At 37.4% G+C, this 27,962-nt stretch overlaps 1 pseudogene across 1 annotated transcript; it reads right to left on the bottom strand.

The window, feature by feature from the left end:
• Window positions 1-10,069: 10,069 nt before the first annotated feature.
• LOC148211923 (ABC transporter G family member 21-like) lies at window positions 10,070-12,627 on the bottom strand (annotated as a pseudogene). The gene is made up of 3 exons (XR_015790134.1): window positions 12,390-12,627; window positions 11,395-12,277; window positions 10,070-11,181 (listed from the first exon to the last, which is right to left on the bottom strand). The product of XR_015790134.1 is annotated as an ABC transporter G family member 21-like (transcript).
• Between the last annotated feature and the right edge of the window lie 15,335 nt (window positions 12,628-27,962).

The following is a 27,962-nucleotide window of genomic DNA, read 5'->3' on the forward strand; positions in this document are numbered from 1 at the left end:
CTAGTATTTTTCTTTCTCAACGACATTATACTATGAGTTATTGGAGGATACTGGTTTTCTTGGTTGTCGCCCAACTTCGCTTCTTATGGATCCTCACGTTTATTTTCTTCTGATGATGATTTGTTAGCAGATCCCTCTGTTTATCGTCGCCTGTCGGCTTCTATATATCTGACTATTTCCAGACCAGATATCACCTTTGTTGTTCATAAGCGTACTAAGTTTGTGTCCAAGCCTTACAAAGTCCATCTTGCAGAAGTTCATGATTTGGTATGTTATTGAAGTCTTCTCTGTCTAGGGTATTTTTCTTATAGTTGTTCAAAATTTTCAAAAACGAGCTTTTGCTAATGCTGATTGGGTGCTTGTTTGGATACTTGACGTTCTATAACTGGTTTTTTGTGTGTTTCTTGGTGATCATTGGTCGTTTGGAAATCTAAGAAACAACAAACTATTTCTCGCTCTTCAACCAAAGCGAATAGCGTGCCCTTGCCGTAGCTGCTTCTGAATTGTTTGGTTGATTGGTCTGTTGCGTGATTTGAAGGTTGATTTTACCTTTCCTGCCTCGTTATTTTATGATAATCAGTCTGTCGTTCATATTGCCCCCAATCTCATTTTTCACGAGCGAATGAAAAACATTGATTGAGGGACCATCATTTTATTCGAGAGAAGATTATTGATGGGACTGTCAATTTTCCCTGTTCGTTCGTCTTCCAATTGACTGATATTTTCACCAAACTGTTATCTGCTGCTCTATTGTTCCCATTATTGTCCAAGATGGGCGTTATGGATATTCATCGTCCATCTTGAGGGGGGCGTATTAAGATTTGTTACTACTTAGTTATGATTTTTATTTGTCGACCTTACGATTATTTGGTTACTCATTAGATTTTAATTAGTTAGTTTAGATTTTTTGGTTACTAATTAGATTGTAATTAGTTAGTCAGTTTACTATTTTAAGTTGGCATCTCTCCCTATAAATACATGTTATTTCATTACATAATGAAAATTTCTCACTACTTCCCTCTGTTTTATTAGAATTGTTGATGCGTGGATTAAGCTCTTCGGTTCCTCTCGAGGTTCGCACCAAGCTTGATTATCAGGTACTCGAAGACCTGCAAAACCGAACAAGACCAGACCGATATGACTCTTGTCACACGGGCTCTGATGCCTAAGTAGTAAGGACAGTAGTAGAGTAATAAAATTCAAGGTCGAATTCGGCTTACCTTAGGGTTCGGGAGCGTGATGATTTATAGTCGCTTGGAAGGTTTCCAGAACCTTCTAAATGAGCCCTAGATGATTGTTGTGAAGACCTAGTGATTTGTAGACAACCAGAAGAGAGAGAATGTCAGGCTCGGTACCAAGTAAGGGTATTCGGTCGGTTTGACATAGGAACCGTGCGGAAGAGATCGCGTGGCGTTCTTGACCCGGAGACCAAGACTAGAAAGCTAACGCCGAGGTGGGGTCGACGCCGAGGCGGGTCGATTTTCAAGAATGGGTCGGCCCTTTCGTTATAGGATGGCCCTCTTGTCGATGATCTCGGGCTTCTATCTCACGTTCGACCTCTCGTCTCGCTTGGATCATTTTTGCTCCTTATAATAATGGCCCCCACTCTAAAAACAAAAGACGAATGATGTGCCAAGATTTCTGTTTTGAGAGTACCTGTCGTTGTCGTGCCACGAGATCATTTTTTAACATAGCATAACCCATATGCATATTAGTGGCCAACTACGCCAAAGTTTCTAACCACAAAGCTTTTACCAAAGGCTTTTTGCATCCAATTTTGGATTTTAAATGCCTAGTTTTTGTCACTGGTTTTGTACCTTGAGCTTATCGATATCACTTCATAAATTGGAAGTTTTCTCCCATTTTCGTTAGTCCTAATCAAGTCTTCTGAGCTGGTTTACCATTCAATTTTGGCCCTGAGATCTAACTTTAGCAGAACTAGCGTCGGTATTTTGGATTTCTAACTTGTTTGGCTTTTTGTGCCAAATAGTCTTATATCCTGTATTTTCCTGCTTTAGTTTTGACCATGCTGAGCCGTTACTGGCTTTTTGCCTCTTCGGCTTGCTTCCAGGTCTGTCCCAATTTTGAGTTTCTTGACTGGTTGTAGATATTCACATAATGTATGTCCCCTGCTTGAGAAATTTGTTTCAGAATGAACATAAAAACTCAAGTATTTGTGCTAAATGTTGAAGACTTTATTAGTAGAAAAATCATCTTGTCGGAGAGTGAATTACAATAAAATAACTTTGTTGACCAAGACAACAGAGGTTCAAAACCATAGAGTGCCTAAATGTGTCGAACTAGTGGTAGTATCTTCTGAGGTGCTGAGTGTCATGGTCATGCTTGTCTAGTGCATGTCGCCCATGGCCGCAATGCCCATGATAGCCTCTTCCCTTCTACTTTTATACCATGTATTTACTTTTGCATGTTATTTACTTTTCATTGTACTTTTGGTGGCGAGTGACTCCTCGACACTTTGCATGTTCACGCTTGCCAAAGGCAAAATGCTTTATAATCTACCTTAGGGGGGTACACCTAGTCTCCCTCCTACCTTGTGTTGTATCTTGTCTTGCCGCTAATCTATTCTCTTGCATTCAAGCATACAACTAGCTTTCTAAAATGTCTTCAAACACTTTCCAAACCTTTTTTCTCTAAACCCGTTTCCAAAACTGTTTTCTCGAGAACAGGGGTGGAGGTTGCGACATATAGCCGTGGTGCCGTCGGCTATCTGATATTCGTTGGCTGACTTGTTCGTGGGCAAGAACAAGTGCCGCACAATCGCTTTGTGAGTCCTTTGAAAAGTGCGATTGTGACAGTTGGTATCAGAGCCTAGTTGGCTCTCGGATCGAGACTAGTAATCATGTCGGCAGTGAACAGTTGAACAAGACACATGTCAAACGACTCGTGGAAATTGAGGAACAGCTGTTGTTCTTGAGAGAAGTCCCTGATCATGTTCGATTCCTAGAAAATCGGCTAGAAGAGTTGGCTAGTAAGGCCGATGGAATTGATGCGGCAAACGATCAACTTGATGCTTTGCCAGTGAAAGAGTTGTTGGTTAGGGTTGAGACCCTAGAAAGTAAAGCCGGAAAAACGGCTAGTTTCGAGTGACGGGACAACTCGACGAGCTCTGTTGCTCATGTTGAGGAGCGTGTCGAAGAGTTAGATAGCTCCCAGAAAGTGATCATGCAGATGGTCAGTGATCTTTCCGACGACTTTCGAGCTGCTATAGAAGTCGTGCGGGGCAGAAGTTGCCAAGATAAACACAAAGGTGAACCTCACTATGAGAGCGGTGGGAAACCAAGGCTCAGCAGGGGGCAATGTCAGTTTAACAAGGTGAAGATCCAGAGCCTAAGCCCTTCGGCGGGGCTCACGATGCCAAGGCCTTCGAGAACTTCATCTTCGACGTCGAACAATACTTTCGAGCTACAAATACCACGACAGAAGAAGCCAAGATCACTTTGGCAACCATGCATCTAGCTGAAGATGCAAAGCTTTGGTGAAGGTCCAAGTATATGGACATCCAAGAGGGATGATGCACTATAAACACATGGGACGAGTTGAAGAAAGCTCTCCGGGCTCAATTCTTTCCGGAAAATGTTGAGATCCTAGCGAGACGTAAACTGCGAGAGCTGCGACACACTGGGTATATTAAAGACTACGTAAAAAAGTTTGCTGGACTGATGTTGGACATACGAGACATGTCGGAGAAAGACAAAGTCTTCTACTTCGTGGAAGGCTTGAAACCATGGGCCAAGTCCAAGTTGTACGACTAAGGGGTTCAAGAGCTCGGCTCTGCTTATGCCGCGGCTGAACGCCTGTTTGATCTTGGCAATGAGCAGTCTCAGGATTACAGAAGGAACCAACCCTCATTGAGTAGTGGGAACAAAACCACCAAAACAAGCTCACCCAAAAGTGGGGGAGGAGACAGGAATGGAGGAACAGATTGCAGACCCTATCAGAGGGGTGGAACCAACTGGCGCGGGCCAAACCAACAAAACAACTTCAATCGAGGGCCCTCGTTTGCTTTCTTTGTAAAGGGGCTCATCGCGTAACCGACTGCCCACACTGAGTTGCCTTGAAGGCACTCCAAGCTACCATAGCCAATGGCCCTGAGGTCGAGACAGAAACCGCTGAGATAGATGAACCGACCGAAGAGCCCACTGATAACCCCCGCATGGGGCGCTGAAATTCCTGTCAGCTCTCCAGAAGAAGGTGGGAGAAGCAAAAGAACCATTAGAGAGAGGGCTCATCTATGTGGACATGCTGGTTCACGATAAGGCCGCCAAGAGTACTATGCTGGGTTCTGGAGCCACACACAACTTCATGACTGAAACCGAAACCTGCCGTCTCAATCTACAATGGATAAAGATCCAGGAAAGATGAAAGCAGTTAACTCCGCGGCTCTGCCCATCGTAGGGATAGCAAAAGGGTTCAAATGAAGATCAGGACATGGAATGGCAAGGTGGACTTTGTAATTGTCAAAATGGATGACTTCGACGTCGTGCTCGAAATGGAATTCCTTCTAGAGCACAAAGTCATCCCCATGCCTCTAGCGAAGTGTTTAGTTGTTACTAGATCTGATCCCACCGTTGTTCCGACGAGTATAAAACAACCAAGTAGGGTTAAGATGACATCAGCTCTGCAGCTAAAAAAGGGCCTTGCTCATGATGAACCAACATTTATGGCCATCCTAGTGATCGAAGAAGAGAGTAGTAAAGAAGTAATTCCCAGTGAGATCCAACAAGTCCTAGCTGTCTATGCAGACGTCATGCCCCGATAGTTTTCTCAAGTCCCTACCGCCGCGTAGGGAATTGACCACGAAATCGAGCTGGTCCCAGGGGAGAAACCGCCCGCTAAGAATGCTTACCGCATGGCCCCTCCTGAACTACCCGAACTCAGGAAACAGCTGGATGAATTGTTGAATGCAGGATTCATCCACCCAGCAAAGGCTCCATATGGAGCCCCAGTCTTTTTCCAAAAGAAGAAGGATGGCAGTCTCCGCCTTTTTATCGATTATCGTGCCTTGAACAAGCTCACGGTACGCAACAAGTACCATCTGCCCATCATCACCGATTTATTCGATCGCCTCCATGGGGCCAAGTACTTTTCCAAGCTGGACTTGAGGTCTGGATACTACTAAGTGCGCATTGCAGCGGGAGACGAGCTCAAGACGACCTGTGTCACGAGATACGGGGCCTTCGAATTCCTTGTTATGCCCTTTGGCCTTACCAACACCCCAGCGACGTTTTGCACCTTGATGAATCAGGTGTTCCACGAATATCTCGACAAATTTGTGGTAGTCTACCTCGACGACATAGTAGTCTACAGCTCTTCTATGGCGGAACACCAGACCCACTTGCAGCTGGTCTTCGAGAAGCTAAGACATAATGAATTATATGTGAAGAGAGAGAAATGTGCGTTCGCGCAAAAACGCATCAACTTCCTGGGCAATGTGATCGAGTGCGGTCGAATAGGCATGGAAGATGGAAAGGTCAAGGCTATACAAGATTGGAAAGTTCCGAGTTCCATCACCGAACTGCGGTCTTTTCTCGGGCTAGCAAACTATTATCGAAGATTTGTAGAAGGATTTTCGAAGAAGGCATGACCATTAACTGAACTCCTGAAGAAGAATAATACTTGGAGTTGGACTCCGGAGTGTCAAGCGGCTTTCGATCAACTCAAGAAAGCCATGATGGAAGGACCGGTGCTTGGTATCGCAGATGTCACCAAGCCGTTCGAGGTAGAAACTGATGCCTCAGACTTCGCCCTGGGCGGTGTCCTCTTGCAAGATGTACATCCAGTGGCGTACGAAAGCCGAAAGTTGAACGACGCAGAAAAGAGGTATGTAGCCTCTAAAAAAGAGATGTTAGCAGTGGTCCACTACTTAAAGGCCTGGAGAGAATATCTCTTAGGCTCCAAGTTCGTTGTCAAAACCGACGACAACTCGATATGTCATTTCTTCAATCAGCCGAAGTTGTCCTCGAAACAAGCCCGATGGCAAGAGTACCTCACCGAATTCGACTTCCAATTTGAACATCGGCCCGGTCGGTCAAACCAAGCAGCAGACGCCCTTAGTCGAAACAGCAAACATGCGGGCCTGTGCATGTTAGCTCATCTGAAAGCAAGTAAGTTGACGGGGTCTGTTCGTGAAGCATCAAGGCACACCTGAAAGACGATCCAGCAAAGCAAACAATCATTCAGCTAGTAAAAGACGGGAAGACCCGCCAGTTTTGGGTCGAAGACGACCTCCTTTTTACCAAGGGCAATCGTCTCTATGTTCCACGAGCAGGAAACCTGAGGAAACTCTTGATGGGAGAATGTCATGACACCATGTGGGCTGGCCACACAAGGTGGCAGAGAACATATGCCCTACTGAAGAAAGGGTACTACTGGCCGAACCTGCGAGACGACGTTATGCAATACACCAAGACGTGTCTCATCTGCCAACAAGACAAAGTGGAAAGAACTGAAAAGTGCGATTGTGACACTGAGCGTGTCATAGATGTGGTAAGGTCTTCCCACGCTGGTCTTCCAAGATGTAAGTGCCTGTTCGAACCACTTTAGTGACTTTGTACGGGCCTTCCCATGTTGGTCCAAACGCCCCACTAGTGGAATCTTTGGTATTAGGCATAATCTTTCTTAAAACTAGATCACCTTCTTTAAAGTCGCGTTTCTTAACCTTCGAGTTGTAGTATCGAGCTATTCGATTTTATACTCGATTGTTCGTAGTCGTGTTGTTTCTCGATGTTCTTCTAACAGGTCGAGGTTGAGCTGCATGGATTCAATTTGTGAGGTAGACTGAACTACTCTACCCTTGGGGAGAGAGACCAATTTCCACCGGCACTACTGCCTCATAACCAAATGATAGCGAGAACGGCGTTTCTCGTGTTCATGTACAGGGTGTTGTTCTGTAGGCCCATAACGCATTGGGAAGTTCTTCTGCCCATAATTCCTTAAGCTTCTATAATATGGTTTTTAGAGTTCTTTTGATGATTTTGTTGACTGCTTCAACATGCCCATTAGCTTGTGGGTGCGCTGGCGAAGAACAAATATGCTTAATTGCCCAGCTCCCTACAAAATTCTCGAAAGGTAGCATTGTCGAACTGCTTCCCATTATCAATGATAATGGTGTAGGGTATTCCGAAGCGGCAAATTATATTTTTCCAGATAAATTCGGTGACATTCTTCTCAGTAATTGTAGCTAGGGTTTTGGCTTCGGCCCACTTGGTGAAATAGTTGACTGCTACCACCGCAAATTTGGTTTGGCCTTTTTCTAGTGGGAGAGGTCCTATGAGGTCTATTTCTCATTGGACAAAGGGCTAAGGACTCATTATGTTTGTTAGAGGCTCTGGCGGTTGCCTATGCACTGTTGCAAACCGTTGGCATGTCAGCATTTAATACTAACATGATGTATGTATATATATATATATATATATATATATATTTTTAAACAAAGTTACCGTTTGTAACTTTTTGAATTTTTTTTTAATCTTTTTCTTTTCTTTTTCAATATATATATTTTAAAAAGAAGCTTGTCATGTCCACGTCATCTTCTCGGGTATTTTTCCTTCTAATTTGTTTCGATCGTAACTTCTTCCGTTTGAGCTCCGATTTGGATGATCTAACAGTCGTTGGAATCATTGTAACGAGCTCTACGCTGTGGACACTTTAAAATACAAAAAATGTCAATAAATAAAATTAAGTTTGTTATCATCAAAACATTAATTAATTAATTAAAATTAATTAATTTGAGATTAAGGCCAAAAAGCCAACAGTAGCGTCGGATACAGCTAAGTACAAGTAGAGTTCATCACCAGCGATCGGTTTTGAGAGGAGCGGGGCTGCCCCCAGATATTGTTTTAGCTCTTTAAAGGCAGCCTCACACTCTTCTGTCCATTCAAATTGCCCTTTCTTCCTTAGGATTTTGAAGAACGACATGCACTTGTCAGTTGAGTGGCTAACAAACCTGTTGAGCGCTACTAACCTTCCGTTGAGTCCCTGTAGTTGCTTTAGATTTCTAGGTGGATCCATCTCCAAAATAACTTTGATCTTATCTGGATTGGCTTCGATTCCCCTTTGGTGTACTAGGAATCCAAGGAACTTGCCTGAGGTTACTCCAAACGTGCATTTAGTAGGATTTAACTTCATCTTGTACTTTCTTAAAACGTCAATGCTTCTGCCAAATCTTCCTCGTCTTGTTTATCTTTTCGACTCTTTACCAGCATGTCGTCCATGTAGACTTCCATATTTTTGCTAATTAAGGCTGCAAAAATTCGATTTACCATCCGTCGGTAGGTTGCGCCTGCATTTTTCAACCCGAACAACATTACCGTGTAGCAATATAAACATCGGCTCGTGACAAAGGTCTTCTCCTGATCTGGTAAATGCATCTTGATTTGATTATACCCAGAGTAGGCATCCATAAAACTCAACCTTTCAAGTCGATGCACATTCTCTATTTTCCATTTGGCTTCTTCACCAGTACCACGTTGGATATCCACTGGGGATAATGCACCTCTCGAATGAAGTCTGTTTTCAGTAGCTTTTCTACCTGTTCAGCCACAATCTCGTTCCTTTCTTGGTTGAATGCACGACGCTTCTATTTCACTGGTTTACAGCTCTCGTCGATGTTGAGTCGGTGTACCACGACTCCTCTATCGATTCCTGGCATGTCCTCATGTGACCATGTGAACATGTCAGCGTTGCTTCTGAGAAAATTTATAAGGCTCTTTCTTTCCTCATTCCCCAATCTGGTTCCGATGTTGACTCGACGATCCTTGGCTGCCAGAGGGATAGATTCTACCTCCTCAGCTGGTTCTCCCCTATCGGGGGGTCGGATTTAGTCGATGACCAGGGCTCGGACTTGCCTCCCCCGGTGGTCGGCAGCCTCGTCCAGGCTCTTCTTTTCGAAACGTTGCTGGCCTCCACCAGGGCTCGTGTCGATTTGCTCCATTCTACCCGCCTCAGATCTGGACTTCGTCTCGGCCAAGCTTGCTCGAACTGTATCGTTCCCACAGACGGCGCCAATTGTTGATGCGTAGATTAAGCTCTCCCGGTTCCTCCCGAGGTTTGCACCAAGCTTGATTATCAGGGACTCGAAGACCTGCAAAACTGAACAAGGCTAGACCGGTGTGACTCTTGTCACACGGGCTCCGATGCCTAAGTTAGCAAGGGCAATAGTAGAGTAATAATAGAATCCAAGGGTCAGTTTTCAAGAATGGGCCGACCCTTTCGTTATGGGCCGGCCCCCTTTGTAGATGAACTCAGGCTTCTATCACACGGTCCGACCTCTCATCTCGCTTGGATCATTTTTGCTCCCTATAACAAGAATATTTGTGAAATATTGATTCTAAATAACATCTACAGAATTTTCTTACAATTTAAGGTTAGGGTTCATGTCTTAGATAGCGTTGGGCTGGGGCCGTGGGATTCATTGGGCTGACTTAGATTGAATGAGGTATGAGGAGCTGGCTGTTTTTTTCCAATTTGTGGGCTTCGGTTTTATAAAGTTTTATGAAAGTTGACCCATTTGGTCAGTTCTCAAATCTTTTCCGTCTTTTGGTGTTCTAAACTGCAACCGACTTCAGTTTTGTTCGGTTTTGTTAATTTTCTTATTTCTAAAACAAGGCCGTTAAAACAATATTTTTCTATTTGCTCTAAAATATATACATATGTTTTTATTTTGAGTAATACTCAAAATTGACAACTATTCAATTTTTTAAACAAAAAAAAAAAGTCTCTTTCTACGTTATCTCTCCTGCTTATCATTTTTGGATGTTCTATAATATCTTTAGTTTTAAATTGCCGTAGGAAATTAAACTCCATGAGTAGAACCTTATCTCTTCACAGTGTTGAATTGTAAAAAATTAAACCTGTGAAAGTAAAAACGAAATTAAATCTTTTTGATTTAGAAAAACGAAAAATCAACAGTAACTTCCACACAACAATTGTTTGTATGCACAATTTTCAGTGTCAATTCATTCCTTCCTTCTAAGTAGTTCATTCTTTTCCCAACTTAATTACCAAAAGTCAAACACAACCCTCTGCCCATTCCATAAAAGAAGAGAGAAAAGAAAAAAAGCTTTTCAATTTAATGAATCTACTAGTAACTTACAATTTCCCTTAAGCCAATCTAAAACAACATATAACTAATACTAACTCCCTCGTTCCCATTTTGAGAAAAATTATTGAATGAAGTTGTTACAGCCTTCCATTCTCCAGCATTGCTCTATCCTAATAGTCAGAAATTATTGATAATCTGAAATGTGTTCGTCGTTTCTCTCTCGCACATCCAACCGCGTAAAACTCCTATTCGAGTCAACAAGCTTGCTCTGCCATGGAAGAATGCAGAATCAGTGCGGGTGTCCCATCTTCAAAGCCACAAAAGCCAAAATCCTAAACCCAACCAACATGACCCCCAAAGCAGCCACATCCCACCACAGATTCCCCAGTCCCAAGCATTTAATGGCAGGAAAATCCATGACTCTACAGTAATTAATATGCGACCCAAAGCCACACTCATACACCTGATTGGCAGAGTACTGAACCCCCACCAGCAGCCTGTAGCAGTAATGGCTGAACGACACATACTTGAGCCATGAGATGAACGGCGGAATGTGCTCAATGTAATATCCACCGGCCAGCAGAAACCCAGCATGGTCACGGAGGCCAGCGTGGTGGCCTGCTTCACATCCATCAAACCGCGCCAAGGGCCAGGCCTAGGCCTTGCGACACCAGCACGTTCAACAGAACGATCAAAAGGGTGAGCACAAACGAGAGAGCTGAAGGCCTGAGGCCGCCCATCCAGTACGTGAGCGTCACGAAGATCGTGGGGAGCACGAGCTCCATGGGAGGTCGCCGACTGTCCGAGCCATGTAATAGGAGGAGAGACGGTACATGGGAGGAGCGCTCTTTCGACAACATCGGGCGCTCCAATGGGAATGCGAATACAGGGTAGAAGCCCCAGAAGATGGAGAAGAAGAGATGAGCCAACCTGATCCTGTATGTGGGAAGGATCGGAGTACAAAAGCCCTCGGACTGGGAGATTCGTGTCTCCTTTCTCGCAATCCTCTTTCAGTAATATACAATGGATTTTCATTTTCGCCTCCAGATTCGGATCTTGATGAATAAGAAATCTTTGTTGCTGCTTCACCTGATAAATGACCCTTCTGTACGAACCGGCTTCACTGAAATGTCCTCTTCACGCGACATGGTCTGCTTCATCGTCACTGAATCTGGTGCTAGTGCATCGCGAGTACTCGCCGTCAAAGATGCATTATTTGGAAGATTAATAGAGTGGAATAAAATTATGTCCCAGGAATAGTTTGAATGCTTGGGACTTAAAAAATATGGGTTCAAATCATATAGAATACAATGATCCGGATCATTGCGAACTGTACTTTTGGGTGTAGGAGCATAAAGATAGGTGCACGCTGGGTAATTGCAATAAAATTATATTAATTCTTTTTTTTTTGGTTCATACCATTGGCAAGATCGAGCAGGAAATCAGCAGGATTGATGAGTTGAAGGGAGGAACATATCCAATGGAGGCGAAATAATCCATGACCCGACCTGCCTGGCCGCTGTAAATGGGGCAGCCGTCGGACAGCACCATCACCTTATCAAACATCCTATACAGCCGGCTGGAGGGCTGGTGAATGGTCAAGACCAGGGTCCGGCCAGCGCGAGCCAGCGCTCTCAACGTCCCCACAATCCGCTGCGCCGTGGTCGAGTCCAGCCCCGAAGTAGGCTCGTCCAGCAAAAGCAAACTCGGGTTCACGATCATCTCGTGCCCGATACTGACCCTCTTCCTTTCCCCTCCGGAGATCCCCCGGAGCAGCGCCCCGCCGACGACAGAGTTCCGGCAGCGGCTGAGCCCGAGCTCCACCACCATCATCTCCGCCTGCGCAATCTTCTCTCCCTTGCTCAGCCTCCGCGGCAGCCGGAGCATGGCGGCGTAGGAGAGGGTCTCGAGCACCGTGAGATGAGGGTACAGAACGTCGTCCTGCGGGACAAAGCCGATCCTGCGCTTGATGGAGCTGGAGAAGGGCCTGTGGTTGTAGGTTACGGCGCCGGAGATCTTGGCCGGCAGGCGGCCGGCGAGGGCCGTCAAGAGCGTGGTCTTGCCGCTCCCGGAGGGGCCGAGCATTGCTAGAAGCTCCCCCGGTGCAGCCATCCCACTCACGCCGTTCAATATCGTCCGAGTAGAAATGCTACTAGGCTTCTTACAGCCGCTCTTTGAGCTTGGAATTTTGATACTATACGACACATCTTCAAACTGCCCACCACCCAACCAAAAAACACAGAAAGTTAAATTACATATATATATATATATATATATATATTCCTTCATTAAATATTAATAAAATATATGTATTGTTTTGAGATACCTTGAGAGTTAGAGGGAACAAAGATTGGGTGAGGATGGAGAAGGTAGTGGGAGGGGCGGCGGCGGGAATGATAATATTGATCGGCGGCGGCGGAGGATGTGTGGTTGGATTGGGAGGAGTGGTGGTGGACGGCTGATGTTGCTCCTCCGGCGGCATCATGATCGGACGGCGGAGAGGGGGAGAGAGAGTAATGTGGAACTCACATGAAGAAGGAGGGGAGTGGGGAAATGGGTTTATAAAGGGGAAAGGAGAGAGAGGTGTGGGGGGCAGCCAAATTCATGGCTGTGGACACTTCTTTTAAAAGTAATTGGGGGAATACCTACGCATACTGCCATTTCCCAACTGTGCATCTTCTTCTTTTTCTTTTTCTTTTTCTCTTATCCTTTAAAACAATATTCAATTTTTCTCTCAAATACACAACAACAAAACCGAGTAACAATTGTTATCCTTCCACTCTAGCTACCTAAAGATTTAAGAAATCACCAAAATAATTGTTTTTAACTTATTTCAATTTATTTCCATGTGTAATATTTTTGCAAGGTGTTATTTTTATTCTATGGGGCGTTTTATAGGCATTTTAATGGTATAATGTTTAGGCACTTCATGACAGGTAAGTATATGTTTTTACTCACCGCCCCTGTTAAATTTAACAGGTAAGAGAAATTAATGTATAAAGAAAGTGAGGGAAAATAGATTTTTTATTTTTTTAAAAAAAAGATCATTAAATTTTTTAATGGTGATAAGTAGGATAAATTTAAATGCTATTGATTTTAGCATTATAGGCTAACTTTTTTTTCACTAATTTGATGTTATGAGGCTGTGGTTATGGTTTTTTTTTTTTTTAAGATAAACAAAGGGGTAACAGATTCAAACCGATCTTTAAGTCTATGAGTAATGTATAGAACAATTGAACTTTATTTATCTGTCAGCATATTATAAAGTCAGGATTGAATAACTATCAACATTTTAAGATGATAATGATGTGTCTTATTCGCTATTTTCAAATTTGTTATGAATAAGATTGTAAGTTTCACACTTGATCAAATTTTAGAGTTTAATTTAATGAAACTTTTAAAACTAAAATTGACTAAAGAGAGAAAAAAAAGGGTAAACATCTCAAAGTTTGCTTCTTAATTACTTTTTTCTTAAAAAGAAAAAAAAGAAAAAAAGGGGAAAAACCCACTTCTAGCTAAGATTTTTGTCAAATAAAGAAACAAAATTTTAGATAAATTAAAAATAAGTTTCACACATCGTTTAATTGGATGTTCAAACTAACACACTTCACTTCACATGCCGTTGGAATTACTCAAGTAAAGGGAAAAAAAAAGAAATAACTTAGGCACTGTTTGGTTGAATGTTTCAAAAAATATCTTGATGTCTAGATCTTTGGAGCAAGATGTATGGGAATAAAAAATAACTATGTTTAGTTGTATGTATGTCTAGATTAACATGTATGAGATTAAAATGTCTGAAAATAAATTATATATATATTTATTTTGTATGATTATTTTAGAAATATGTATTTTATGTAACTGTAAACATTGATTAATAATTAATCAAAATTTAATTCAAATAATACAAATTAAATTATTTTAAGTTGTTGATTATTTTATATTAGTATTTTAAATTTTAAATTTACAATTTAGCACCATGATCAATTAAATAATTAATAACCATTTAAGTTTCACTTATTAGTAAATATATTATAAACAATGTATCTAAAGTTATGTCAAGTGATGTCGTATTTGACAACCAACCTTAATAATTATCATAAAAAAGATGGGTTTAACAAAACTAATCATTTTGATTCATTCCATTGCATCAATTTATTATTACATTTTCTTAAAAGAAATTAAGTTTATACTTTAATAAATTAATTTATTACAATACAATAATTAATTTAGTAGATTATTAATAAAAATTTAATTTTGTTTTATTAATTATAAATTTAATTTAAATATTTTAACTAGTTTTTAATTAATTTTAATAAAATCTAAAAGAAAATTATTTTATTGGAAAGAAAAGATAGGGATATGACAAAAAATTGATAGACGAATACATCCGAACGAAAAAGGTGAAGAAAATCATTGTTTATAAGAATAGAGAATACCTTAGAGTAAGTTATTATTTTCAAATAAAGTCTTCAAATCTATGTTACAAACAAGCGCTTTACTTACTCATGTATATCCCCATCTGATGATCCAACTAAATGGTCCTTGAGGTACTTACGGTAAGCACACCAAAAATCATTGAATTTTTGACAAATATAAATATGTGAGAAAGAAATACAAAATAAAAAAGAAAAATTATTTGTCAAATTTTAATTGGTAGTGAGCATTTGTAAGCACTATAGTTAAAAATAAATAATAATAAGTTAGTTGAAGCTACCGACCACGTGGACTGTGGAAGGATTCGTAGATAATTGGGGGTTGACGAGTGACGTGTTTCGTGGATGACGATGTTGTTTCATATTTGGCCACGTGTCTTGGATTAATGAATTGGGTTCTAAGGTTGTGTTTCTAATCCTTGGGAGAGGAACTTTTCTTTCTCAATTTACTTTTTTTCTTTCCACATCTATTTATAAAAGTTAAAGTGGCTTTCTCTTTCCATTGGGCCTTTTTTGTCTTGAAAATGGATTAAATTAAGGTCCCCTTAATAATTTTTTTATTTTTTATTTTCTATTTATAAGATTATATATATATGTAATCTTTTTTTTTTCTTTTAATATCTTTCAACCTTAACGACTACTTCTAAGAAGTCTCTGAACTTTAAAAAGTAGTTAAGTGATCTCTAAAATTTAAATTTTGTGTCTAATAGATCTCTGAATTTCAATTTTATGTCTAATACGTCTTTTCACCTCTTTAAAATTTTTTAAAATTTATGTACTTATTGCTACAAAATTGAGGTTAGTAGACACAAAATTCAATTTTGTACATAGTAGTTCCATGAGATTTAAAAAAAAATGTCAAATAGTTTGTGAATGACCTATTAGATACGAAATTGAAAGTTCATTGATCTATTTAATACTTTTAAAGTTTAGAGGTCCATTAGACATAGACCTAGAAGTTCAAAGACTAAATTTATAATTTAACACTCTCTTTTCTATGTTAATTATATACTTTTCACAATATTTTAGGGTCTGTTTGATAATTATTTCGTTTTTTATTCTGTTTTAAAAAATTAAGTTTGTTTGCTCACAATTTCTTTGGTATGTTTTAACCTTTCTTAAATTAAACACACATTTGAGCTCTGAACCAACTTTTAAAAACAAAAATAAGCTTTTGAAAACTATATATATATATATATATATATATATATATATATATTGGTTTTTAAAGTTTAGCTTCATTTGCCAAAGCGAGCTAGTTCAGCGGTAATTGACATATATCTACAACCAAGAGGTTGTAAGTTCGATGTCCCACCCGCACATGTTGTACTAAAAAAAAGTTTAGCTTTATTTGAAAATGTTTTTATAATGTACATACAAACTAAGAAATACAAAGGTGAAAATAGTGTTTACTAGCTTAATTTTAAAAAATAGAAAATCAATGACTTCATTTAACCACTTAATTTATAGCTTAATATTTCCTTTATCACCTTTAGTGTATTGTTTTGTATTGGCTTATCATATTGTGACATTTCTACTGTTATTTCTACTATTTAATGGTCACTATAACCTCAGCTCTTTTTGCTGAGAGCTCTTTCTCCTTTTTTATGCTTGTCCAACATATTTCCTGTTAGGGGAAGAAAAATATCATTGCAACATGGAGAATAGAGGAAGATCGGAATGTTAATGTCTTACCTGAGGACCATCTTGGACGAGATCGACCTTTCATACTTTGACCACAAACGATACAGTAGTTCACTCCTGCAACGAAGCTATGACCTAGGTTCGACCATAGGCACCCAACAAACCCGACCTTCGGGACGACACACAATAATCGCCTGTCGGATGGCCTATCGGATCCCCAACCAATAAATAGAGGGACTTATTTACACATCAGGTATCACAGTATATCTTGGACTCCATATTAAAATGAAGCTCATAGTGTTTGCCTCTCTTTTGTAGGTCTTTCCTTGCTAAGACGCTCAAGCTCTTCCCTACATCATACCTTGACACTTGACAAGGTTTGACCTTAACCAATTTCATTGCATAAACATTTGGAGTCGTCGTGGGGAAGGACATTTACATCATTCCTACCAGCATGCTATGATTCATACCGCATCAACTGGTTCGAGCAATTAATCGAGGTCGCCATGCCAATAATGGGGGCCTGGACCCCTAGAATAATGAGGGCACTTCCAAGGCGACCAATGATGCACTTGTCACTCTGGTGGAAAATAAATCGTGTAGGTCTACTCGCACTTCTAACCTTCTACCGATCCCTGGTCAACAAGCCACCAGCTCCAACCTGGACCGTGGGGGAATTACCAAGAAGGTCGGTCGAAAACTGACTCACCAAGTTGATCCTAATGTGCTTGAAATCATGCAAGCAGAGTTGGGTGAAATGCGCACCTGCATGTGTGCCATGGTGGAACCTACAATGACGTGGCTAATTCTACAAATTCCGGGATGACCAGTTTTAAGGTTAGCAAAATTGGAATTTGGAAGAATATCCTCTCTCTGAGGACGAGGCTCATGCTAATGGTAATTACAACTGTGAATGAGAGCATGGTGATGACAACTCTCGCCAAGGCAAACCAAAAGTCGCTGAGCTCGCTCAAAGCATAACGATAGCAACCTACGGAAATATCTCAGTGAAAAAAGTGGGAGGTGAAAACTCCATCATTCGAGGTAAAACTAATTCTCAGGTATACCTCTGAAGTAAGTTAAACAGTATGGATGAATTTAAGTTCACCCCTTCCGAGCCGCAATGATTGATCACCCCAGAAGAGTTTGATCTCATGAAGAGCAAATTTGATGCCCATGTCAACGTTGGAATGAACAATTTATTCTACAGTAGAATTTTGATTTTCTAAACAATTTAGTAATCTTGAATCAGACATTAAATTCCTATTTAAAACTAAATTATGAATTAGAAATTAGGAAAATACCTATGTAGAATCCTTAATTTAATGCTTCACAAAATCTTCCTTGCTATGACTTGAATACATACCAAAGTTGGTGGGAACCTCCTTGAAAGAAACAAAGAGGAACTAGGAAAAAATGTGGAGAATTTTTTCTCATATATGTCCAGGATTAGAGTAGTTACAGACCATCCAACCTTATCCATATACTATAGACTCTTTAGGTTATAACTTGAACATGATCCTATTGTATGTCAACTCTATAGTGTTCAAGATTACATTTATAACCTTCGATTTTCATAAAAATGTATAATAAATTTTGCATAGATCAAAATAATTAAATACTTATTTTTCAAACTCATAGTTTGTAATAATATAAAAACAAATTTATATTCAATAAAGTTATGTTTTCATATTCAATCAAATTGTTGTTGAATTCATTGTCCAAATCAATAAACTAAACACCCAAGGTTATTTTCATGCAACCGGGATAGTATATATACCGAGTATATATTTGATATATCCTCGATATACATGTGGATAATGTCCCGAGAATAACCTAAAAGGTCTATAGTATAGGTATAAGGATGAGTACCTTATCCTAGCAACACTATGGATACGACCCAATTTGTAAATGTTACAAACGACTCGATCCAGGTCATCCGTGTGGAGACATGTGAGTGAGGGTATCCTATACAATGAGTTTGTATAAGATCATACCGCGAAATAGCCAATCTTTAGATGTAACGCTGTTGACTAATAGATTACTATTTCATAGAATGACCAGGCAACTCATTCTTAACCCTGAGTGAGTTTTGGACTCTTGCCTGTGTGGGTTCGTCCTTTAATCTGCATGGGTGAGAGTGGTCTGAGTCGTCGACTCAACATTCCTTCTATTTTGTGGATGAGACTGAGTGGGGAATTGAGAACATAACTACACAAGACAAAATTAACTCCTTCCTGATTTTAAGGAAGTAGATGAGAGACTCAACATTCCTTCTATTTTGTGGATGAGACTGAGTGGGGAGTTGAGAACATAACTACAAAACAAAATTAACTCCTTCCTGATTTTAGGGAAGTAGATGAGAGTTCTCTTAAGTGCTGACTCCATGACTTGAACAAGGGGTCCCACTCTTTTACTGGCCCGAGAGGGACTTCCAGTTATTAGTCGGACCATAATCGGGTTGTTCATTAGAAGAGCAATGTATTTAAGGAGCAAGATGTAACTCAGGGATAAAACGGTAATTTGACCCAACTAAAGTTATAAACACTTGCGAAGGATTGACTTGCTGTTAATGGTCGTATATCCGTGGACACAAAAATATTCTACAGTGAGAAGAGTGCAGTTGCAGGTCTTTAGTGGAGTGACCCCTAGTTAACGAATGTCGGTTAACTTAGTTAATGAGTTTGATCGATTAATTCCGTATCGTTGGAGCTTCTGATCTGTAGGACCTTGTCCCCTTACTAGCTCACAACGGGTAAACGAGACTCCTTTATTTACTTAGGTTTAAGTATGTTGTTTCCATTATTTCAATGCTATAGAATTTAGAATAAACTATACTTGCTTTTAGATATTTAACCACTATTTTTTAAAGAAATTCGTGGTGTTTTGTGTAGAAATTGATGTAACCATGGTATTAAGAAATGTACAGATTTATAGACAACGATTTTTAACAATCATTGTCTAAAGGTCGAGATTAGACTATGACTGTGAAGAAATCATGGTCTAAGGCCTAACTTAACACTAGAGCAAGCACAAACTGTGGTCTAAATGTTACTTTTACTCAACGGTTTTACAATGATGGTCTATAGGCCAAATATGATTGACCATGACTTGGTCTAAAATCCCACTTTACACAATTGTCCAAAATATTGTGATTTAGAAGTCAAATATTAGTTTATTTTTACACCACAGTAAACAAAGCTATGGTCCAAACGTAACTTTTAAGTCACAATTATAAAAATTATAGTCTATATACCACATATTGATCATGGTTATAGACCATGGCTTTTATAATTAGGAGTTAACACGTATAGAGTAAAAAAATATATATGATTTAGTTAACTCAGGAAGAGAGTGGGAGAAAAAAAAATATTGGGTTCAAGCAAATGCAAGAATTGCCATAGATCAAAATTCTTGAGATAAAAAAAAAAACAAGTTATTTGATTCAAGAGTCGAACACTCCATGAGACAAGGATAATCAGTCATATTCAAAAGTTCTTGGTATACAACTCAAGATAAAAAAAAATTGTAAAAGTCCAAAAAGCCCAAAGATGAGAATCAGCGAGAGATGAAAATATTAATGATGTGATGATCATATCGGACGGCAATAATTGAACAATCCAAAGCGGCTGAGGTGATAATCACCATCCACTTGTCACATAAAATGGTGTCTCATCACCCAAAAACTCCATATACTTTGTCAAAGTTTTGCCTTTTCCCAAGGCATCTTTCCTTTTTTTTTTTTTTTTTTCTTTCTTGTTTTAAAATTTTGTTGGAAGGGTAGGTGTCAAATTCTCATTTAACAGACATTGCTGGTTGGCTGTGAGATTGCGTCCATAATCTCAGCCTTTCACTTTGTCCACCCTTCTTTCAAGGGTTTATGTTCTTATTTGCTGGAACCCAACATGTTTTTTTTTTTTTCCTTTCTCTCATCTCTTCATGAGTTTACCAAATTATATTCTTTTACTTTATACGTGTTAAACCCTAATTATGTTTAATCACATGGTTTGATTTCTTTGGAATAATCTTATGTGTTTTAGTGTGGTGGTAGGAGGGATTAGTTTTGATGACTTTTGGAATGGTCAAAATATCTTTAGCTAATTAAAAAAATATATATATAGTTTTTGAAAGGTTGATAATAGTTTTAAGATTATTAAATTTAGTGATTTTTTAAAATTCTAACATAATATTTGTTTTTTAAACAGAAATAAGTGTCAACTCACTCTTAATTACTATGTTAGGGGTAAATCTACAACATGACCAAGACTTATGGCTCACGACAAATATTACAGTGCTAACCTACGGAGTTTGGTGTCATACACTTGGAGCTCTGGACAAGGCAAAGATACCTTAACTCGTCCAGTCCAAACTAAAGGACTGGACAATTTTGAAATATAGTTGGAAACAGTTCAACAACCTCAATAGCAAACTAACAGTTGTCATAATAGAAAGATTCTCACCTAACTAATCCTATAAATCTGAAGCTAACCTATTTAGTTCGAACTCGAATTGACTTGAGTGGCAGGTATTCCTCTGCATAGCTCGCTCCTACATAACTCAACCAAATAAAGATATAGTCGCCATCAGTCCGTGGTAGAATTTGACATCAACATATTATTTCTTTGAAAGTGTCTATAGATAACGTACTTCATTCACTCAAAAATACCTCTTTAAAAAATCATCTCAAATTTATTATTAATAATCAAAATTCAAAATGCATCGACACCATCTTAAATTAAAACAAAAAAATTAGTGATTTGAATTAGTTAAACATTAAATCAAACGTATTAATATTTATTATCAATCAATAACTAGCAAAATTCAAGTTAGAAGTTCATAGTACGTCAGCGTCTCACATTTGTAATACTAAAATAATTAACCAAAATGAGTATATTCTCTCTGTTTTATTTTTCTTAAATATATTTGGAAATATCTCGATGTTCGAGTTGTAATAGTCATGAGATAGTATTTAAAAAAAATGCTTAAAATGTCAATCCTCCAATTAAAAAACTATAAGTACTACAACTTTTTGATTCACTTTAATTATATTCTTGGCCAGAAAGAAAGATGCAATTTTAAAATTTAGAAATTCTTTTAGATCAGCAATGATTTAAATTATATACATGATGAAAATGAAAAGGAAATAAACAAAAGTTTCAATTTTTCATGGCTATGGTCGTGGGCATGCACCTAATAAAGAGATATGCCCTTTATTCTATTCCCAACCCTATCGTTTAAACAATATGAGCTTAATTTACATCCCTAAATTTTATAATTATCCTTTTATTATTAATTTTTTCTGTCCTCAAAAGTTTTAAAATATTTGTTTGGCTCATTATTGTTAGATTTTTAATTATATTTAATTGAATGGAAATCTAAGCTACATGTGTTTCAACTCTATACTACTTTAATTTAAATTACAATTTCACATGATAACACAAAAAGTTTTTTTATTCCTGATCTTTAAATTTTCAAAATATTTATTTAATTTACTAACGCACAACACAAAAAAATAAATATGTTGGTTCTTTTAAATTTATTTCGTTATTAATCTCCTCTCCTTTTTTTTCTTTTTCGTAATAGAATATTTTTAGCAACAATAGGAGCATATTTGAAACTTAATATCCACTCGTCCAGTATCGTCTCATCCAATGCCCATCTTACTGGTCTATGTGACTTTAACATATCCAAAAATTAATACATATCTTCAAAACCACATTATTCATCAGTGAAGGCAAATAACAACAATAATAAAAATGATTATTTTTAAAGTTTAAAACCAAAATGTCAATTTTTTTATTTAACTTTTTATTTGGTGCGTATGATATTGGAAATAGAATTTTGTGTGGCAGAAGATCTTGAAAAAGAATGATATTGTTGCCCTTTTGAAAGAGGCTGTATTATTATCTTTAGTCTTTACAGGTAGGTGAGTGAGGAGAGAGAGGGACAAAGATGGGAATTTTGTACACGTTGCATCTGATGCTTTTTTCTCTCTCTCTTTTTTCCTCCAATTTTCCTCAACTTTTTACTTTTTTTTTTCCTTCAATTTCTTTTAATAGAAATAGTTTTTTCTAATAATGGCGCACAAAGATCCCTATCTACGATTTTGTGGTATTAAATAAATTGGGATCGCAAATTTGAATCTATCTACTTTAAATCAATTGACCTATTATTATATTTTCAGCATATATAATAAATGTGAAAAGAGATCAATTTTAATCTACAAATTATGAACAGACATGATACTTAACCACTTGAGTAATTATTTTGATCAGAGAAACTACTCAAGCTTGTAAAAATTATGATTCCTAAGGAAAAATTAATAAGTATAATTGATGAGAAAAAAGTTATCATTTGTTAAATTAGCATCTATCATTGTATATATGTTTGATTATTGATAAATTAGAAAAAAATAATTTGATTGGTATAAAATGAGACACTTTCTCGCGACAAAGTTGGCGATTATGATCTCTATTGGAAAAAAATTTATTATTTTTACTTTTAGACTAATTTATTCTTTAATCATAGGTCTTTATATGTCAATGGAAAGAAAGTTAATAGAAAAATATCACTTCTCTATACATTATTTTCTTTTATGGTATCTAATAACAGAGAGACCAGTTATATAAAAATGAATAAAAACAATTACAAACAAGTTAATTTCATTGCGTTTTGGCTGTAGCCAAATTTGCCTGAAGTTACTTTATTTAGGATAAAATTGACAAAAAAAAAAATGTAAGAAAGGGGAAGTTTAAGTTGATTAGGGTTTTATTTTTTATTTTTTATTTTCATAGATGACATAACTCATGCATCTTAGATAAGGAGGAGGGGAAAGGAAAATAAAAGGCACATTTTTAAAAAGTAGCAACAAAAGAAAAGCACACTTTCAATGAAAACTTTGAGATTTTATTCTCTCCCCTTTTCGGCTGCATAAATATAAATTCTGAAAAAATGAAAAAGGATCTACTTAGGTGGCCAAGTTTGCTTCTATTTTCTCTCCCTTTTTATTATCATTATTGTTATTATTATTATTATTATATTCTCTTATAAATATGATACTGCTAAGGATGAATTTTCTAGAAAGATAAAATATACTTAAGGGCTAAGAATGGATTTTTTTAGAATATAACGTTTTAGATACGAACTTCAACTTTCTACTTATATGGAATATTTTTACTTATTATATTTTAACTGTGGTTGAGATAGATGTTGAAAATGTTGGGAATGTTAAAGGAAAATTTGTTTTCCAAAACAAAAAGAGTACTTTTGGTTGTTCCACATGGATGGATTTTACCGTGGGAAATGAGTTTTTGATGGGAGACCTTTTATTAGGCTTGCAAAGGTTGTTTGAGAGTAAGTTCAAGATGTCTCCTCACATGTGCGTCACTACTTTCTCTTACTTCAAAGATATGTGTATTCAAATTCTTTTTTAATATTATACAGGTCAAGTAATCCTTAATTTCCATCTTCCAATATCTGAAATTGCCCTCATCGGCTCTATATATCTTAATCCTATCTGCAAAGATTATTTCAGACACATTATTTAGTTTAGATGGATATGGACTCCTTATTCGATTATTTGATCTGCAAAGATTATTTGTGTAGTCTAGATATGGTGGGATGAGAAAGAAGCATGTCGTTGACAAGTTGCTGCAGTTTCAATTGTCGTATGACAAACCAGTCACGGATAAGGTTCATAGGTATGAGAATTTCGTGGCCAATGTTTGTCTGAAGGCATGAAGATGTGTGAGATTTACAATGCAGCGTCCTACTCTAGAAATTTCCAGCCCTAGAGTGACTATCGCAATCATATTAAACATAGGAAGAAGGATCTAACATTACAAGAACTAATCACTCACATGTGCACAAAAGAAACAAATAGGTAAAAAGATAAGCTCTTTTCTCAATCTTTAAATTCGGTTAAAGCTAACCTTGTTGAACTTTTTGATGCAACTAAAGACAGATTCAAAAATAAAATAAAACAGAATGCCAAAGATCAATAGAAGAAAGACTTTCAGTTTAAAAATCTCAGGTGGAAGAATTTAGAAGTCCAAATTAATCTACTATGTTTGTGAAAAACCAGGACACAAATCCTATCAGTGCAACTAGAGGAAAAGGAAGCCATATCAAACATAAACACCATAGGCCAACCTTGCTGAGACGAATGGAATTATTGCTGCCGTAGTCATGGAGGGAAATCTAGTGGAAAATAAGTCTAACTGGATTCTCGACACTAGAGCTTCCAAACACTTAAATTGAGGGCTCTTCCACGACCTCCAGGATTGTGCTGACGGCGAGTGTGTTCTTATGGGCAACTTTTCTACTGTAGGAGTACTTGGGAAAGAGAACGTTATTTTGAAACTTACTTTAGGCAAAACTTTATCTTTAAGTGATGTTTTATATGTTCGAGGATTTGGTATCTGGAGGTCTACTGAACAGGGTTGGCTTAGAATTGTGTTTGAGGCTGACAAGGTTAGCATCACCAAAAATGGTGACTTTGTTGATAAGGGTTATTTAGCTGATGGTCTTTTTGTTCTGAACACAACTTCTACTTCTACTGCAATGAATGAAATTAATCCTCGTTCTGCTTATATCGTTGAGTCTGTTGACGTTGGACATGGTAGACTAGACATGTGAATATTGCATCAATTAAAAGACTTAAAAGTTTAAATTTAATTAATTCCTCTAGACTGCGTGCAACTAGAAAGTGTTCTATCTGCATAGAGGCAAAATTTGTTAAAAAACCTTTTAAACCTGTCACATCTGGATGTACTAAAATACTAGAATTAATTCATTTTAACTTAGCTGTTTTGAAAAATACTACTAGTAAAGGTGGTAAAAACTATTATATCTTCTTTGTTGATCATTTTCCTAGATATACGAAAATCTATCCTCCAAAATATAAGGATGAAGCAAGTATTATGTTTTCGAAATATAAAATTGAAGTAGAAAACCAATTGGATAGAAAGATCAAAATGTTAAGATTAGATAAGGACGGTGAGTATAGTAATAATTCTCTTAAAGAGTTTTGTGAATTGAATGATACTATACATGAAGTTACTGCTCCTTATTCACCTCAACATAATGGAATGGTTGAGCATAAAAATAGAACTTTAAAAGAAATGATAAATGCTATGCTTTTGAGTTCTGGCTTATCTAGATAATATGTGGGGGAAGTTGCGCTCTCTACTTATTTTATTCTTAACAGGGTTCCTCACAACAAATTGGATAAGACACCATATGAGCTCTGGAAAGGATATTCACCTAACTTGAGCTACTTGAGAGTGTGGAGGTGCTTATCAAAAGTGGCGTAACCATAATTCAAAAAACCCGCGATAGGATTTAAAACTTTTGACCGTGTCTTTATTGGTTATGCTCATAATAGTTCTGCATGTAGACTCATGTGATTAAATAATAATTCAATTTGTGAATATAAAAATGCTGTATTTTTTGAAAATATCTTTCCTATGAATCTGCAATGAATCTAGTGGAACCTTAGAACAAGTGTCCTTATCCTTTCCCTATACTTTTGATGCTAAGATAGATTCTGAACATATGGTTGATGTTATAGATTCAAAACTTAAAAGAAGTAAAAGGAAAAGGATTGATAAAAGCTTCGAACCTGATGTTCTAACTACTTTCTTAGTTGAAAACTCTGATGAAATAGATGATCACTTTGCTTGCATGTATATGATAGATGAAGATTCTAAAACTACCAGGAAGCCATAACCTCAATAGATTATAACTTATTGAAAGGAAGCAATCAAAAGTGAACTACTCTATAGTTATGAATCAAAACATCGAACTTGATAGATTTACCTATAGGATATTAACCGATTAGGAACAAATGAATCCTTCAAAAAGAAAATTAGACCATATAGTTCAATTGAAAAATACAAGGCTAGATTAGTGGTTGTGGGTTACACACAAAAATTGTGGTATTGATTATTTCGATACGTATTCTTATGTAACCAAGATAACTATTATTAGATATCTTATTACTCTTGCTGCTATAAAGGCCTATTAATACACAAAATGGATGTAAAAATGACATTCTTTAGTGACGATTTAGAGGAGGAGATCTATATGACACAAACTAAAGGTTTTCTAATTGCTGGTTAAGAGAATAAAGTGTGCAAGCTAAAAAAATATATTTATGGTCTTAAACAAGCTCCTAAACAATGATATGAGAAATTTAATAGTACCTTAGTAAACAATGGATATAAACTAAATTGTTCTGACACATGTGTTTACTCAAAATTTTTTGGAGCTGATTGTATGATTATATGCTTATATGTTGATGACATGCTTATTTTTGAAATGAAAGATTTAAGAAAGTTTGAGTAATACATGGTGTTAAAATAAGAAAAAATGATAATGAATTCGCCTTATATCAATCGCACTACGTAGAAGAGATGTTTAGAAAAATTGATTGTTTTGATAATCCAGCTATAAGAACACCTTATGATGCTAGTGTTAGTCTTAAAAAGAATAAAGGCAATAGTGTATATTAATCTGAATATTCAAAGATTATAGGTAGTGTTATACTTCTGATAAACTATACTAGATTTGATATTGCATATGCTGTGAGTAAATTGAGTAGATATACACATAATCCTAGTAAAGAACACTAGACTGCTCTTCATCGTTTGTTGAGGCATCTAAGAGGCTCAATAAATTACTGTTTGCATTTAATAAGTTTCCTGCCGTGTTAGAAGGTTATTGTGATGCAAAGTATGTTACAAATAACGATGAGGTGAGCTCCACCAATGGATATGAGTTTCTTTTAGGTAGAGGACTGTTTCATAGAAATCAGCAAAGCAGACTTGAATTACACGTTCCACCATGTAATTTGAGTTCATAGCACTTGAACTAGTCGGAGAAGAGGTTGAATGGCTTATAAGTCTTCTCGGAGACATTGCACTGTGGTGGGAAAATCAGTTCCAGCTGTATCCCTACACTATGACTCACAAGCTGCCATAGGAATTGTACAATGGCAAGAGAAGACATATACGCCTAAGACATGCAGCTGTAAAACAATTATTGAAAGATGAAATAATCTCTTTAGATCATGTGAGGTCTGAAAGGAACTTGGCAGATCCTTTCACCAAAGGCTTAACTAAGATGATAATTCATGAGTCCTCTGTATTTATAGGACTAAAACCTTGAGGCATTACTATGAATCCATAGCCCCTTCTTTGAGTGGTATATGCAGACTTGATGAATTATTGATGTATTGTGTGAACTCATAAACCTTATTTTGGGTAGTCTGTGTATAGATTTGATAGATTATTTACAAAGTTTTCATAGTTCATATTTTGAGTGGTTTATCTACTTGATGAAGCAATAATGTAAGAGTGAAGGTGGAGCCACCTTCTATGAAAGAGTAAATGATCTCTTTCTAAACCTTTCACGATGACTCGAGGTTTTGTATATGCATGGCCATTAATAACATTTGATTTATATCGCGAAATCGAAAAAAACGACTAAACGTATTGTGAGGGTCTCAACCCTAATTATTGGAAGTTCAAGAGATAACTAAGCTTCTACTTAGGTTGTTTGATTTACTTCACTACACATTAATTCAAATCGAAAGATATTACTGCTTAAGTTTATCTTCCTTCTTTGTTCAAATTTTTTTATTTTTTTTATTTTACCTTTTCATCATTTGTGGGGGACTGTTGGGAATGTCAAAAGGAAAATTTGTTTTTTTTATAAAACAAAAAGAGTGCTTTTGGTTGTCCTACATAGATGGATTTTAAAGTGGGAAAGGGGTTTTTAATAGGAGACTTTTTCTTGGGTTTGCAAAGGTTGTTTGGGGG

This window comes from Momordica charantia (assembly GCF_013281855.1).
Source record: "Momordica charantia cultivar OHB3-1 chromosome 4 unlocalized genomic scaffold, Mcharantia_2.0 BLBB01000004.1, whole genome shotgun sequence".
In the NCBI taxonomy this organism is placed as follows: domain Eukaryota; kingdom Viridiplantae; phylum Streptophyta; class Magnoliopsida; order Cucurbitales; family Cucurbitaceae; genus Momordica; species Momordica charantia.